The sequence below is a fragment of the Gadus chalcogrammus genome, chromosome 11 (assembly GCF_026213295.1).
Source record: "Gadus chalcogrammus isolate NIFS_2021 chromosome 11, NIFS_Gcha_1.0, whole genome shotgun sequence".
Classification (NCBI taxonomy): Eukaryota; Metazoa; Chordata; class Actinopteri; order Gadiformes; family Gadidae; genus Gadus; species Gadus chalcogrammus.
Window position 1 is genome coordinate 10793532 of NC_079422.1, and position 8429 is coordinate 10801960.

Below are 8429 nucleotides of genomic sequence, written 5' to 3' on the forward strand. Positions count from 1 at the left end.
GTGTGAGTACAGGATCAGCTCTGTGTGTGTTTGTGTGGACTCCAAATACACTCATAGGGAGACAATAAACACAAAGAAATGCAGAGCCAATACTTATTTAAGGTCAACTTAACAAAGCTCAATCATTCAATATAAATAGTCAGGAAAAGCTATTCAACTTTCCTGCCTAGCCTTCATTTTACGCGAGAGGTTTTGTTTATAATGCACGGGAGGCAAGGAAAATGTACTGTGTGGGTCCTGCTAAGAAAACAGGGCAGAACAGCATACCACCAGATACATGTCAAAAAGACTACAATACAATCAATTGAATTCGTTTTTTGACAGTTCAAAAACACGGTCCTTCTTCCTCTTCAAAACACTTCATAGAGGGTCAAAACAAATGATGAAAAACAATACCGCATCGTCTTAGCAGATTCTAAATAATGGATGTAGGTATGCGATGTATCCGATGGGATGTGGACGTCAGATACAGACAGATATAGCCGTGACAGATATATCAGATATCAGGTCATGGAGTGGATCAGGGCACGGTGTTCCTCTTGGATCAATTATGTTAAAAAATCTATTTCTCAGAATAGGGAAGTGGATGCTTTGTTTAACTATTTGTTTGAGCAACAGAAAAACAATGGGTCATAGGTGATGTTTGTCTTTATTGTCTCTCCCTCCCAGCAGTTTGAATCTTTCTCGTGAGACTTTCTAGCGAGTCCTTTGTTTCCTCCCCACCTTTACTTTAACTCTTTGGCTGCTATATGCTCTGCAGACTTGTTTGATCCAGTGGTTTTTGTTTGTATTTCGCCACACAGGGTTGTATCTGATCTTTTGTATTATACTGTCTTACTTTGATGTCTGTGCCCATCTCACCCCTAGGACTCAATCATGCATTCATCCTCATGTCATGTCTTTCATTTTTGATTCAAAATGCAGATGCTCCAGGGAGAGATACCCCCCAGCATCAAATCAACACATTCTCTTCAACAGGACGGTTGATCACCAATGTGGTCTGGGCTCCCCCCCCCCCCCCCCCCCCCGTCTGGTTTCTCTTTCGTTCTGAGTAACACCAGTCTTAATTCCATTTAACCGCTCCAACACATGACGCCACATGTTATTCTCACCAAAACTAACTGAATAGAAAGCAAATGTATAAGGGGAATTATCTGCCGTCTGGGAATTCTCAAAATTCTCGTTTCTCGTCCAAAAACCCCCCCCCAATCGGGGATCTGCTCATAATGGTTGTTTTGGAGAAAAGACTGCATTTTAAGGCTGAGCGGGGTTGGGGGGGCAGGATCTGTTGGTCTTCCCCTCCCCCAAGGCTGCGTGTGTGGCATGCTCCTTGGATGCCCGCCTTGTAACTATTCTCTTTGGAAGAACAAGGACCCCCAGTCTGGCTTGTTTTCCACATTCCGCAGCCCTGACATCAGCCGAACTGCGGAAAGCCCACCCCCTCCCCGCCACCAGCAGGGCTGTGTGCGGGAAGAGGCCCCCCACAACACCTTCTTGACCCTCGAAAGTCTGTCTGGCGGCCCACTGACAGACAAAAAATTAAAACAACAGCCTTGAACTCAGAGAGGGCTCCTCGACATTCAATCAAAGGGATGCTTTACATACCACATGTTGTTTTGCAGTATAAATCAGGACGCCGACACTCTGGGTACCCTAAGAAGGATTATCCTCCCAGCCCCCTAGTCCCTCCCACCCACCGCCACTCACACCCGTAGACAGCCCATATGGAAATCTAGGTCACCATATTTAATGTAAGCACTTATCGGACGCGTTTGGGGCAAAACAAAAATATGACTAGTGCATGTCGTAGCAACCGTAGCAGGCTGCCTGTAATAACTTAGCCTCATTCCAGGACATGTTGTCCCAGGGCAGAGCCGTGGCGGGGTACGGCTGTGAGTCAACGAACGGCCTTGGCTGTAGATCACGTTTCCCAAGGCAGGGGGTTGCGGGGGAGGAGAAGCGTGGGAGGAGGAGACATCAAAAGCAGAGGGGAAATTTGATCCTACGTCACCCCCTCCCTCCATCGTTCCCTCTCTTTCGTTCTCTCGCTCTCTTATACAAAGCCGACTGGGGGGTTCAGAGACAAAGGAAATGCGATCGTAGTTATCTGACCGCAAAGGCCACGGCCGCACATACTTCTCTCCCCGGTCGCTCCACCCCCCTTCTCTCCCCGTCTGGCTCCATTCAGCTTTCTGTCCATTCAGCTTATTGTGGCAGAGGGGGAACTCAACGGTCGGGAACCAATGGAGGCACCACCAACGGTTACTTATTGTGGTGTACAGTTCCTCTTGAGTTCCACCCCCTGCTGTGTGTGTTTGTGTCCATCATTTTTACTGATTAATTTACAGGATATTTCAACACTTTCTGTGTGTAGATGAGGTTTGTTCACTAAGAGGTGTTCACAAAATGGTGTCCTGTGTATCCTAGTCTGTTTCCGGTTCTACACACACACACAAACACAAACCTACACACGCACAAACACATACTGTGCACACATACAGGCATATGTGTATCTGGGTGTGTTTTTGTAAGTATAGTACTAATGCATCACCATCACCATCACCACAAATACCCAGCTGGCACCTGGATGTTTTCAAGATGATGAACTGATCAGCTCCTCGTCCCACGCAGATACCTGAGAGAGGACCGGCCTTGGCAGAGGCATCGTGAGGTATTCCAATGATCAACATAGCTGTCACGACAAGCTTAAATGTTAAGTCACCTGCTTAGGTCACTTAAGTCAGGTTTCGTTTTCCTTCCCCTGCCTTTCCACTAGGGGTTACTGTCCTTGGTGTCGAATTACATCAAAAAGGTTGTGGTGGTGGGCTTTGCATGGATGAATAGCTTCAGACATGCTATAAATATTTTAAAAGGCCACCAAACACTGCTCCGCCTGTCTGCCAAGCCTGCGATTGTGTGGAGTCACACCTTGTTTCCTGCTTCGTTAAGGTGACATTCTATGGAAGAGGAAACTATTTAAGAAAGTAGATAGTAGTTTAAATGGTGTGCTCCTGAATCCTCGAACGCCAGACTTCCGAGACGAAAGTCGAAGATCTCCCAGCTTTCTTGCGGCATTTCTCGAAGGCACGCCCCCTTTTTGTCTTCATCTTTCGAAAATCTGAGAGTACACCGAAAGCAGTGATGACGCTCACAACAAAATGGCTGCGCCCGTGAAGAGATTCCATTTTTTAGTATTTGTACCATGTAGGTCATTGTAATGTTGATTATAAATGCTCTTACACACTCTTACACACAGATTATTTGCTAATTGATTACAGTCACCAATTTATACATTGCATGGTCTTGCTGTGCGTGCAATACAATGTAAAGTTGTGTTTGTTTTCAGGCTGGTTTGCTAAAGAGGCTAATGTAGCTAACAATAAACAACGACTAGCCAATTTCATGCCACAATCACAAAGACGAACAGGAACGTTATGAATATTCCGACACCGTCGGACGTGCAACTCGGAAGGCTGGCGTCCGAGGATTCAGGAACACACCAAAAGCTTTCAGATGTGGATTTTAACAGTGTATTTTGCACCGTGGCCTGTCCACACGATGATTTGAAAACCTTAAACAAACTGTTTTACTGTAAGCTGGTGCTGTTCGAGTTTGTCCGAATAGATGCAATATTTCTGCCGGCATGTGCGGATGGCTTGAACGGGGCGGCGCAAGCGACCTAACCTGGCTTGTGCGGATTTCGTGTTAGGCCTATTCTACCCGCAAATTCGTAATTTGTTTGCTTGATTTTTTCCCGAAACAATAAAATAATTACAAATCATGGTGCTTAATGGTACTGAACATACATGACTCGATTTAAGATTTGCCAAAAAGTTATATTATTATTATTTGCTTTCAGGTTGAGTCGATAAAAAGACGTGAATAGAGGCAGTTTTTCCGCTGGAAAAACCTGTGTCAAATGAATGAATGGTGTGGTGCAAAAACCTGGTTTGAGCAGATTTTGCGTGAGTATAGAATTAGAGTTTAGAAAGTAGAGAATTTCGTTTTATTCTTTGTCGTGACAGCCTATCAGCGTTCACTCCCTGAAGTCCAGATTGAACGGCCACATGAAGGACAAAATGATTGTTAATATCTATATAATATTATATAATATCACGTCCAAAAGCTGTATGCACCTCTCCATGACAACTGCAGGGTTTTCCAATGTCTGTACTTCAACAACAATGGCTCTTAGTGGTGTTTATCTCAGCCACGTTTGAGAAAAATTGGGAAAAAAAAATTGGAGCCCCTCCTCCCACACTCGCACGATCAAACTCATGCGAACACGCAATCACACTTTTGGTGTGAGGCTATTAAGGCTGAATAGTCCATCTGTCTTTTTTTCGCAGGTTTGATTATTGTTGGAAAATGTTTTTTTCACTTTTGCACACTTGAGCGAAATAAAATGCTATAACGCCTTGTGTGTGTACGGTCCCATTCAGCTCCATGATTTGAAAAAATCATGGAAAATCAATATTATACCTTCTTGACATTCACAATTATCTTTTAAATGAAACACATACAATTCTATATATTAATATGTTAAAATACACATAAAATCTGTTATAGAACTTATTACACCATATTCATATATTATACAAGCAAAAGTAATTGATGTCATTTTAGCATGACCTGGAAATTCGACGATAGGATAATATAGCTGGTTTACCAGGTTGACCTATACACCAAACTATATTTTACGACCGGATGTTATTGATAATCCTCCCAGCCACTCCTCATTCCATTCTATCTAATCTAACACGGTTCAACCGTGTTGCGTTTTTCACTCAACAGAACTGTGTTTGAATTAGTATAATTCCGGTCCTGAATGTAACTTATAGCTGTTTAATAAACATGCTGTAAATTAGCATACACTAGGAATAGGTACATTAAAAACGCAAACACACACCTTATAGCCACACCTTGAGCTCATGCTTTGTGTTTAATCGTGAATAATGTGTGCATACACCTTAATGTTAACAAATTATCTTTACCATATCATGGTAAACAAAGACATGAAGCTGAAGCAATAATGGAGCAACAGATTGCACTTTGTGAGTGGCGACATTAGTTTGGTTCCATGCCCAGTGTTAGGCTGCAGCAATTGAAAAGAGCCCAATGCTGGCATGGGAATCGAAACAACAAAGACCCGGACATGTGTTTGCTCCAAAACAACCAATATTCTCCTCCCATGATAGGATATTTTGTACACAAACAAAAAGTGGGGTTAATTCTTTGGTAGACAAAGGCCTTCTGTATGCCCAGTCCTTCTAGAGCGGTCTGCCGCCACAGCGACCCCTGTTGTTGGTTAATAAAATAAGTAAAGTAGGTAATTTCCCGATTATTTTTCCAGTATGCGTTTCTGGTTCCTCTTCGGGGGACTACTAGAGGCACCAACGGAAAGTAAACAATTGACGATGACTAAGTCAGAGTCAGAATAGGTATGCTTCTGCTTCTCCTCTGGAAATTTGAACAAAGTATCATTATGACCGAGAGGAGCATAGGTGGGGTTTCACCACTGGGCGTGGGTATTTGAATGTGTTTTGGTTTGAATCAAGGGAGAGCCAGGCTGCATTCCAGATCGCATCCTTTTTTGCTTTTTACTTGTACTGCAGCTAGCCTTACACGTACTGTTGCAAACAGTATGTATTAAATAGGGTCATAGGCCTACATACTACAGGTGATTTGACCGATAAGAACACTGTAGTGCCACCCACGTGTCTTCTGGTGCAAAGATACAGATGTGGGTTAGAATAGCCAAAAAGCATGCTGGCTTGCACCCTACGAAATATAACCAGATGTAGAACAATATCCCGGTATTTTATGGAATACTGCATTTTCCATACTTCATGCTATGCATACATGCTAAATCTTATTACTGGCATACTAATTATTATGGTAGCATTTGTTTTGGAACGCAGGCAGGGCCAGGCTTTTCTCATATCCGCCTTCTCTTTCGTCTCTCAGACACGCCCACAGACCAAACACTTCCTCCTCCGGTCAACCTATGGAGTATTATTATTTTGTATTATTTTGTCCCATAAAGATAAGCTACAGAAAAATATTATAACAAAATAAACTACAGACCGATACCTCCATGAGTCAATGGAGTCGTAGGAGTTAAACATTTGAGACATAGGCGATACCATCAACAGAATGTAGACGGGCAACATATGTTGCCCGTCTACATTCTGTTGATGGTATTATATAATATATGGGGAAAGCGATAAATTCGTTCTCAGAAAATAAACATGTAGGCCTACAGGCCGAGGTTAACAGTTATTCAAAGTATACGTAGTCCTATATTAAGGGACATAAATTGTAGGCCTATGTTAAGTAGGACCAGGCAAAGTCCTCCCTTTATAGTTTGAAGAGGCATAAACTGAAACCAGATGCAAAGATACATTTTACATTCTATTATAACACCTTGTCGATTTAATTATATATTTTTTAAATAGACCATACGTATTAAGGGAAATATATCAATCACAGTTTTAAAACAATGTAAATTATTCTACATCCCTGCATTCCCGAGAAGAACATTTATAACAATGAATGTCATTTTGCCTACAGGTCAGTTGTGATATAGGCCTACTATTTAATTCATACACCAATTTCAGAATTGTGCCCTACTCTGAAATCCTAGGAAATAGAGTTTACAACCTGAACGCAACAATTTCATAAGACGTAGGTCTACAAAGCGCTTATAATTCGTTATTCATGACTACATGCTGCCATCTTCTGGTAGAAAAGCTTAGTTAACCCTAACCCTGACTCACCCAGGTTGGAAAACTGATATGTAAAACAGGAGCGCAATCGAACAACATAAGGGGCTTTTCATAGAAAAATATGTTATGTGTCCATGAGCCAAGTGAATTCTAATTGGTGTTACTAGGAGCAGGTAGGCCCCCAATGTCATAAATTAACTTAGTCACTTTGAATAAAAGGGTATTGCGACTAAACTAAATGATAAATATGATTAAAGGATTTGGAACATGTTAGGACATTGAGAAAGTGACTATAAGGTGTGTGTGTGTGTGTGTGTGTGTATATATATATATATATATATATATATATATATATATATACACACACACACACACACACACACACACACACACACACACACACACACACACACACACACACACACACACATATATATATATATACAGGCCTATGAGCTGCCACACTCTGGGTAAAAATAAGACTATCAGGTGGGATGAAACAGCTATGAAAGGCCAAGTACTATCGTATCAATTATATAACCAACAATAAAAAAATATAAATATATTAGGTCATTTTAATAAAGCTGACTGATGTCTGTGTGGAAGTTGTTCCCTCTCTGAGAACACAGTTGAGCTATATTTTTAAAACACTGGGCACAGAGCGTTTAAAATGGCTACTCTAGTTCAACTTCACAATATCGGAACGAATAGTCTCCACAGGGCCATCCTCGTCCCCAGACTCGAGGGTCATGCGGGTTGTGCAACATCATCCTTTGATACAAGCTCACTTATTCTATTGTGATAGTGACAAGCAAAACTCTGTCCTACATTGTCATGCCTCATTCACACTAGTGATGTTTGATTCATGAACAATTCAATCAAAATATATATTGTGCGATCCGGTACATACGATCCTCATCGGCGAGGGGATTGTTCATTTCGTTCATTCGTTCTTCGATTTACACATGCAGAAATGAATGATCCACCTTGAAAAGATTTGTTAATTTGACTGAACGAGATCCAAAGATCCGATTCCATGGAAAAAAATATATGAATCTCGCTGAACTAATTCAAACTGCAAGCAAAGGTGGTCCAAATCTTAGGGGGCAAATGGGGCAACAAATACTTGCTTATATGCGCCTCGATCAGATCCAATTTATCATAACAGTGTGAACAGCATATATCAGATCAAATATTATCTTAATGTGATTCTAAATCCGATACAGGTCTGATTCTTTGCAATGCAAACTCAGTTTTAACATTCATATCGGAATTCATTGGACTTTTACATCACTCTCGATCGACATTCAGCGCATTCTGCTGGCGAAAGTCACTCGGTGAATAGAAACATCATAGACAGCTATGCGATGGAGGTCAGTGGAGGGACGGTGAACATCAATGATAAACCTGCGGTGCATTTCCTTAAAACTTTGCACAATATTCAAACCATCTTGCTTGTAGGCTTCTCTCATAGTATGGAAGCCGTGAAACTTCGAATAAACAAAGGCTACATTGAAGTTCAATTCATAACAAAGTCAGACTCATTGTAGTCTAAAATAATTACAAGGGAATATCTTGCCTATTGATGATACACTGACTTATAATGCTTATCACTGTTCTTTGCAATTAAGAATTCGGAGGGTAGCACTCCATTTTACACGCCTACAAATGTCAGGGTAAGTAGGTGACAAACCAAAACAC